Source organism: Argopecten irradians, chromosome 1 (assembly GCF_041381155.1).
Source record: "Argopecten irradians isolate NY chromosome 1, Ai_NY, whole genome shotgun sequence".
Lineage (NCBI taxonomy): Eukaryota > Metazoa > Mollusca > Bivalvia > Pectinida > Pectinidae > Argopecten > Argopecten irradians.
The window spans coordinates 14,913,374-14,923,076 of NC_091134.1; the positions used below are offsets into that span (position 1 = coordinate 14,913,374).

Here is a 9,703-nt window from a genome sequence, read left to right on the forward strand (position 1 = left end):
TCTTCTGTAAATGAGGTTTTTTTTTAATCTTCCGTGTATTCACCTTGCCCTGTCTGTTTATTGAACAACTTATTATGATTGTATTTTTCTCAAATTTTACTTCATAACTGTGATGATAAGCTGTCGTGTTGCAATAAATGTTTTTCAACATATTCATTTGTTTGTCTAAATAGACAATTGAAGAGTCACACCTTTAAGACAGGCGCTAATTGGACGATGACCTTAACATTAAATAACCTGCCAATCATTTTGTGTTCTTTTGAAATTCTGTGGTTTCGTAACGTATATAAAGGCAATATTACTCAACAATAGGTATCAGTAAAGCGGATTGGACTGATTAGAAGGTAAGACGTTTCGAAAATATCTTGTATGCATGGTTTTCAGTGTGACTGATTATTGTTACGTTTTAGTCAGTTTTAAGATTAGTGAGCATAGATGGTATGTTGTCGTGTGTTATTATTAAGTTTTTTAAAGTAATTGATATCAAGCAATCAATATCGTAACAAGCCTAGGACTTCATTATTGCCAGAGTTATATTTATCAGTTTTGCGTTGTCTTAAATATGAAAGTATGATTTTTCAGAATGTCGATCGGACAATTTGGAAACTTTATTTTAGTCTTATTCCGGTATGTGTGGCTGTAAGTAAGACAGCGACTTTATTTTTGAATTTCATAAATTTGTTTTCATAACTTTTGAGAAATTCTGTTGAATCTTAGTGTGGCATCGCAGCTTTTACGTACCGACGATACTGTTTTCTGTTTAGAGTGTTTTTCATTCTCAAGTTGTTCCGGGTGTTTACACGACAACGTCTGAAATTGAACATATTGAAAACATTTTCCAAACGACAAAAATTGTCAAAGAGGATACCAAATTAAGGGAGAATGCACAAAACAAACACTTACTTTTACAAAATGTTTACGTTTGAGATAAATTTCTATGTTACATAGCCACGATGCAAATAATGGCATGAATGTAATGTTCTACATTTCTTATGAAACATATATTATAAAATGATAAGAAATTCCACGTTGCTGTTAAGTATTTTAATTGATAGCGTTGAAATTCCAAATGGTATAGCGAAACGATTAAGAATGTATAATATGTACGCTGTACCAATACCCGTGCCAATGTCACGTACATTAAACAAATGAAATACACAACCACTGAGGAGTTGGTAAAATTAGTTTAGGCAAGACAATTCACGCAATAATGTTAACAAACTACTGGCAGGGCGATTTCAGTAGTTCTAGACAAAAGTTGCATTACTTTACGAGCAAGGTACAGGGTTCGGCATACGTTCGACCACAATGTGTAATGGCGGACCTCGTGCGAGTTTGAACAATTCACACATATTTCGCCACCATGGGTTTTTTCCTGGTATCACAGTAAAACTATCGTATTTAATTTCCATTCGAACTGGTTTGTTTCCGATATATGAGCAAATATTAATGTACTCTTAGACTGAATTGTCCCTTTATTAGTGGTTTTTTCTCACTCATAAAAGAAGATGTTGTTAAATATTTCTGTTGATTCATTATATTAATAATCATCTTTTTACTTCCAGCATGGAAATTGGGAATGCTCTTCTTCTTTTCTTATTCTCTGGAAACGTCGCTTCATTACATTCAACGAAGGGACATTCACTGTATAGAACCATAACTACTGCGTCAATCGGGCCAGATACCACGGAACAGATTAAGCCAGGCCATGCAGCTGAACATCAGACAAGTAAAACTGTTCAAAGAGTGAAGAGATTTTCTTTCTGGGTTCCTCTAGGAAAATCGCGATACGAAATCTTGGCGAACGTAGGCAGACGTCATCATAAAATTCGTCACTGGAGAAGGCGACATCATCGAATGGAACACGACAAGGTTCAGAATAAGGCTCCCGTAATAAGGATACATAACAAAAAAGTATTTCGCTATGGCAAATAAATCAACGATATAAAGTAATCAATCGATTTCCACGAGTAGGCAATGGACTTGGATTTGAAAAAATGATTATTTCAATCATAGAAATAAACAATAGAAAGCCATCATTCGACCAAGAAAACGTTTTCTTTCACAGAACACCTACATTAGTACATCCATAACCTCTATTCGCAATAGGATCAAAGACTATCAGTTGTGGACTTTCGTCGTTTGATCAAAGTAAATAATTATATGTTTTTTAATTCGGAGTTCCTTGTTGTCTCTTTGTGAAATGCATCAAATAAATTTATTTGAAAAAAACTAATTTGCATATTTTGTTATTCACTTTTTCGTAGTTGTAAAACTGCTGAAAATAGCGCTGTGTTTCGATCAACGGAACCATATGCATATATATTGGCTGTGTTTCGATCAACGGAACCATATGCATATATATTGGCATTATTCATACGTCGTCATTTGGATTCTTTTCGTTCGTCTTTCATTGATCTAATCTTAAAATTCTTAACTGTCTTGATGCAGGTAAAACAACACTTTTGCCCTCATATTTAGAATGCTTATATCTTCTTAAATGAGTTGTGGTACATTGGTCATGATTAACAGCGGAAGAGTGAGGGGTATGATTTCGGTTTAACCAGATTGACAGCGCTATTTCTGTCTAACCAGATTAACAGCGCCATGTCTGCCTAACCAGATTAACAGCGCCATTTCTGTCTCACCAGATTAACAGCGCCATATCTGTCTAACCAGATTAGGAGCGCCATTTTAATGCGTATTGTGACACAGCGCAGATGTTTATGTGATACTGCATAGGAGAGGTAGGGCATAAAGTTCTATAGGATCTAGGCAAAATCCTATTATTGGAATATTTCGATATAGGCAAAATCCTATTATTGGAATATTTCGATATAAATGTAACATTTATGACAACTTTTCGAATAAACACCATACCTGTATTTATAAGGGCGCAGCTCTTAGTGCCCGAAGGGCACGAAGTGCGAAGCACTTCTAAGGTAACAGATACACGAAAATATAAGAAAAACACAATCTTCAAAATTCAATCCTACACACTGACAGCTTCAGTTTGCGGCCGCCATTTTTTCATACATATGGGGAGGTTGTGCGTTGCTCCGGTACTGCTCTCCCCAGTAAATATATATTTAACTAATGCAAATGCATAACAGCAGTAATTAAACATTTTATTATTTTTTTTTTTTAAATAATAATAATAACACTTTGAAAATTAAAAGCTATAGAATGCAGTCAAAATATCCACCAAGGCGAAGATGAGCACAAGGAATCATGACGTCACATAACGTCATCAAATGGCGCGAAATCATAGGATTCGCATACGCGGCACTCCAGGCCTTGAATGGACACAGAGAAAACCGAATCTTTGAGTTCATTTCTTTGAGTTTATGCTAGACAATTATTACATCATATACTTCTATAGTTTAAAGTGTGTCCTTGTATTTCTAAATTATGTCTTCTACATGAAATATAAAATAAAATAAACAATTAGATCTTCGCTCTTCCTATGCCGTGCATGATTCATATTAAAACATCTGGCTGCGCCCTTTAAGGCCTTACCTTCAGTCATATTAAAATATATGCATAACATATATCATCAGCGCTTTACGAGACATTGTTCGATACATGAAACTAATAAATTCACTTCTTTGTTACATTTCTCTGTCAGTGTTCATATTTGCTCTATATGTAGGTAGATTAGACCTTCCGCTTCATTTTCCAAACTTCCTCCTCACACTTTTCGTTAAATGTGTGTTATACAGTGATACAGCGCTATTAATGTTCTAAAACATAATTTTATAATTCTTCCGAAATGGTACTATATTGCAAAAAAGGATTGAGTTAGAAATCATTTAATATATATGGAACAAGGAAGTAATTCCAACCGTGTGGACAAAACAAAATTGTCAAATTTTCGAGGCGATCTGTCCCTTTATCAAGACATACAAAACGAACACGATTACATGATAGGATACGAACAGTAATGCGGGACAAAGTAGACAAATATCAAACTATATAGCACAATATAGGAAGAAAGGTATATGAAGAATTTTTGCGCTTCTTACATTAAGTAATAGAAGTGATAACATTTGTAATAAAAATAAAATGAAAAAAATGGAGTAACCTAAATCAAATCACTGTCGTGACTTATATTTCTTCGGACGAAAATGGAAAAACGTTTTGACAAAGAAGATATATTCTTCTCAGGTTCGATACCAGCTTCGATCAATACAACGGTATAAAAAGAAGGTTGGCACTTTCACCGCAGTACGACCATCTGACGGCACACTGAATCTGACATTTATCGAAACTGGTAAAGGGTTAGATCACGCTAGTGTTACATGACAACAGTGAGGATGAATATCTGTATCGCAATCAACAATATCTTTGTAAGTATTTAGATTTTCATTGATAAACTAAAACTAAACTAAAAGTGATTATTGTTACTGTATGGCATATAATATTCATGTAGGTTCTTTTTTCGTGGTTTAGAGGTTTGCTTTAAGAACATGGATAGTAACAGTCGTGATTAGCTGATGGAGCGATAGTGGGAATAATATAAAGAGAAAATTCGTTGTTTTATATGGGTAGTTCCACGTCCCATGAGCAGCTCAGTTATCACATTGAATAGTTCATGTTACAAAGTATACAGTACGAAATACAATAATATGCTAATATCATACACTTCTGTTATCGTATTTTGTCTTTCCCGTATTTTATGTCCTTGATTTTAATCCATTTAATATTAGCTTTAGTAACATTATGGCTAAAATAAAGACTTTTAGTGGCTTTGAAAATCAATGATTGACGGTCAAAGTTTAAGCAATTGATAGAATAGCAACTACCTGCAAATCTACAAAAAAAGACATTTTAACAAATAATATCACTTTTCTGGCATGATGTTTAAAATGTTTAAAGCTTTCATGACAGATTTTTATGGTTTCGTTATTGTCTCGGCATATTGACCGTAAATTTATCGAATACGGTTGTAATTCTTACCGGTAAAAAATTAAATGTATTAAAAAGCTATTAGACTATATCTGTATTAAAATAGAATTGTATAGTCTTAAAGGCCCACTACCTTTCCGGGGCAAAATTTAAAGGTTTCTTATAAACATTACTAACATCAGAAAACCCATGCCCATGCCTTAAGATGAGGTTACAACACCAAACATATGCAAGATTTCCTGCGTAATATATGAAAACCGTGGAGAGGTCGTTTCGCTGTCTTGCCGTCTGGCACAGTAATAGTCAACTACCATGCGGTATTTAGGACGACGGCGGGAAACATAAGACGACCCGCTTTATGAAAATTAACATTTTTTTAATTTGATTAAATTGTTCAGAATGTGATGAATAAACGTAGTTTTAACGGTAAGTTAATAACTTTTCGACTCTACAAAATTATCGATCTCGTTTTACATTCCCATTTAAAAAATTAAAAGTCGTGTCGGAAAGGTAGTGAGCCTTTAAGACGCTTAAAAGATAGATTAGAAAATATCGATGTATATTTAAACCATTCGATACTTTCAATGTATTATTTGCGGTCTGGGAATATCCACTTATTTAGTTTTCATGAAAGATACAATCTGATTGAAATACAGATCCTTATAACCACTCTGTTATATAAAGGATCTGACAATATCCCATAGGGGGTCACGTCCTGATGACCTTTATATCACGTGGTCTTCATATCAAGATACATTTTCTACACCTTGTCAAATCCCTTGAAAACGACACTTCGTCCTAGTATACATATACAATTAGCTTTATTGTGCTCTTTTGGCGAGATGGCAACGTACTACAAAATAATTCTGACAGTTTTTTCGAACTATTTCGTCCCTGAAATTCACTGTAAAAATTTTGCAAGTAGCAATTTGATTGGCCATTTCCAAAGGTCACCTGGACATGACCCTCTTATGGAATTTTCTCAGATCATCTTATCAAACGTAGTGATAATAAGGATCTGTATTTTAAACAGATTGATGAAAGATGCTACCTCGCTGACGAATGGTATTTTTTTCTCAATCTGTGAGAAAGGCCCTGGGTTCTGTTCCCTGGCCGAGAAATATCATAGTCTACAAAAGTGGTAGTTTCTGCTCCCGCGAAGCGCTCAGCTTACAGGGATTGGGACGACTGGTTCGCCCGTTGTCAGTATAATGTGACCGGGTAGGGTGTGTTGCTTGGTGTCTTCGGCGTCATGCTTCAGTGATACAACACGCACCTCGCACCATATACACGCAACACACCACATACATGGGAGGCCGTCCTTACATGACCATAGCTGTTAATAGGACGTTAATTAAACAAACAAACAAATCAATAAAACTGGAGCAGACGAATTATTTTTTTTAAGTTACAAAAGTTACTTGCTTTACACCATCACCACAATTGAAAAGTTTGAGCTTCTAATTTAACTTCAATAAAAAACTATTAAAAATAGCAAGCTTACAGTAAGTGTTTAAAGTACAACACGTCCCTTGGCGTCAATTACATTTTCTACTCTATGGCAAGTTATCATTAATATTTAGTTAGGCTACCATTGTATGACGTTTGAACAAATTCCGTTGATGTGTTCTCAACTTTTTTTTTCTGAAACAATTTATGTTTAGTCGCAGTGACCTTTGTTGTTGACCTTTTTATCCCAAATTCATACCCAAGCTGTGTTTCCTCCAATGCTGTTATTGTATGAAGTTTGAACAAATTCTGCTATTATCCGGAAACCAAAATTTGTGAAACAATCCATTTTTAGTAACAGTGACGTTTGAACTCCAGATGCAATGCTGCATTTTTCCATATGCTACCATTTTGTGAAATTTGCTCGAAATTCGTTCTTTCATGTTATCAAAAGGTAACTTTTCACCGGCAGGTGACTAATTAATTGCATTAAAAAAACTCCATGGCAATATGCCCTGTATGAAATGAGGTACTGATTGTGCATGAACCAAATAGCGAAACAAATTATTTCAAATGTATTTTTGTGTTAATTAAAATTGTACCTGCTGCATGATGGTAAAAGGCGACTAAATTTCAGGTCACCTGACCATAGGTTTCCGTGTGAACGCGATAACGTGAGTAAATATAAACAGAGCTCAACGAAACTTTGTTTGTAGACTAAGATTGGAAGGATCTCCCACGAGTTTGATAATCAGCTTGATTCGAGAGTAATTTACGGAGTTATTGTCCTTTGTACTGATAAATATCATTAGACCTTGCATGTGAATGCGATAACTTGAGTAAATATAAACTGAGCTTAATGAAACTTTGTATGCAGACCTTTTAGATCTATGTTCCTTTGTTTGTTTGTTTGTTTGATTAATTAACGTCCTATTAACAGCTATGGTCATGTAAGGACGGCCTCCCATGTGTGCAGTGTGTTGCGTGCATGTTGTGCGAGGTGCGTGTTTCGGGAGACTGCGGTATATTCATGTTGTGTCTTCTTGTATAGTGGAACTTTTGCCCTTTTATAGTGCTATATCACTGGATCATGCCGCCGAAGACACCAAGCAACACACCCCACCCGGTCACATTATACTGACAACGGGCGAACCAGTCGTCCCACTCATTTTTTGCTGAGCGCTAGGCAGGAGCAGAAACTACCACTTTTATAGACTTTGGTGTGTCTCGGCCAGGGGACAGAACCCAGAGCCTTCCTCACAGGGGCGAACGCTCAACTCAAGGCCAAAATCTATGTTCCTAATTCGTGAACTAAGGACATATATTGGCTTGTAAATGACATAACTTGCTTTTACCAAATATCAGGTGACCGTTAAGGCCTAAGGGGATTCTTGTTGATCTTTTTTTTCCTCGCATTTTCTTCCTAACCGACTTTCCTAACTAACGAAACACGATAATAGGTCATCCTGACCTGTGGTCAGATGACTTATTTTCATCGTTTTTCGTCCGTCGTCGTGCGTCTTGCTTCGTGAGTAACACTATTTATTCAAAAGTGTACTCCTCCTTAACCCTTTAGTGGATTACATCCATATTTGGATCTATTGTCATTATGTTTCGTCCGTCGTCGTGCATAGGACTATTTATTCATAAGCCTACTTCTCCCATACCCTTGAGTGAATTACAATGAGTTAAATCCGATCCTACAGAGGACAGAGGAGCAGGGCTCACAAGGGGAACTTTGATGAATTGTTTGTTTGTTTGTTTGTTTGATTTATTAACGTCCTATTAACAGCTATGGTCATGTAAGGACGGCCTCCCATGTATGCGTAGTGTTGCGTGTATGTTGTGCGAGGTGCGTGTTTTGGGAGACTGCGGTATATTCGTGTTGTGTCTTCTTGTATAGTGGAACTATTGCCTTTTTTATAGTGCTATATCACTGAAGCATGCTGCCGAAGACACCAAGCAACACACCCCACCCGGTCACATTATACTGACAACGGCTTTAAAAGCCTACTTCTCCTTAACCCTTGAGTGGATTAATGCATCTATATTCTGTGGGAAACATCACTGGGGAAGGACAATCATATTTAATATAAATGAGTTAGGTCTGACCCTTGGGGACAGAGGGGCGGGGCTCAGAAGGGGGAACTTTAGGTGAGGACAATTATATTTTATAAAGAACCGAGGTAAGACCAATGGGGATGGAACGGCGGGGGTTCAAAATGGTAGCTTTGCTGAAATTTGGCTTTAAAATCTGACTCCTCCTTAATCCTTGAATGGGTTACAACAATATATAGATGGAGGGCTACCACTTTTGTTCAGCAAATATCATTTACCTATTTCAGAAACTTACATATTCAACTAAGGAGTTCCTTTTATTGTTAATATCAATTGTTAACCACTACTTTATACTGTGTCTTTGTTGTTTTGTGCCATGAGTCAGATGACCGTTAAGGCCCATGGGCCTCTTGTTTGAAATTTTAGTCATTTCGACCCTGTCTGGTCCCAAACCGGGAGTACAGCGAGGATCGACATGGACGTAAAAATGCTATATCTCAGGCTGAAACTTCTAATAAGGCCACACCAAATTAATTTGTAGTTCGTCGGGAGCAGCGCACATAATTTTTTCGGGTTCGAGAAAAAAAAAATGCGACCGCACGACAAAAAATATCCGGATTTATTCTTCCGTCAGCCGACTTATTTAGTGCTTTACCGGCGCTTGTAGACGCTTGAATTACATTGCGGAAAGGGAGACAGTAAAGGTTTTGTCTAACATAGGTGAATTGACTGCAAAAAATAGCGGGAAAGGAGAAAAAACTGAGGGAACAATCATATTTACCAACATGTTTTTGATCTTTTAACGTTTAATTTTTGGACGATGAGTGATGAACGTCCATAGTGACCCAGCATCCTTGATGGATCGCGATTTCGGCCGAAAATGAAACGTTTGTGGACCTTTTCGTGTTGGTGACATGCATCTGTTCACTCTCGTAATCTTCACTCTCAGCACTTTTTTTCGAGTATGGGTGTCTTGATTTTTACCGTTCGGCGAAGCCCAACAAGTTTGATGTCAAAGACGGCTATCAAGGCTGAAAATGATGAAACTTTTGCTGATCTTTTTAGTCGTCTTGTTGACATTAATTTGAGTAATGCTGCATCGGACATGAGATTAGATGACATTCAAGCGATCAAGATATCCACAAACTAGTCAAGACATGACTCGATTGAAATTTCACAAAATAGAAACAACACAGATATTCATTATTTAATTGTCGGTGATGATATTGAGGCTGTTTTGTTTGAAATTTACATGTAACAGTTGCTTCTGAATGTACATACTAGTCTG

At 36.4% G+C, this 9,703-nt stretch overlaps 1 long non-coding RNA gene across 1 annotated transcript; it reads left to right on the forward strand.

Moving 5' to 3' along the window:
- Positions 1–266: 266 nt before the first annotated feature.
- On the forward strand, positions 267–2,236 carry LOC138309745 (uncharacterized). Its single transcript, XR_011206317.1, has 2 exons — positions 267–344; positions 1,566–2,236. It is a non-coding gene; the product is annotated as an uncharacterized lncRNA (long non-coding RNA).
- Positions 2,237–9,703: the final 7,467 nt, after the last annotated feature.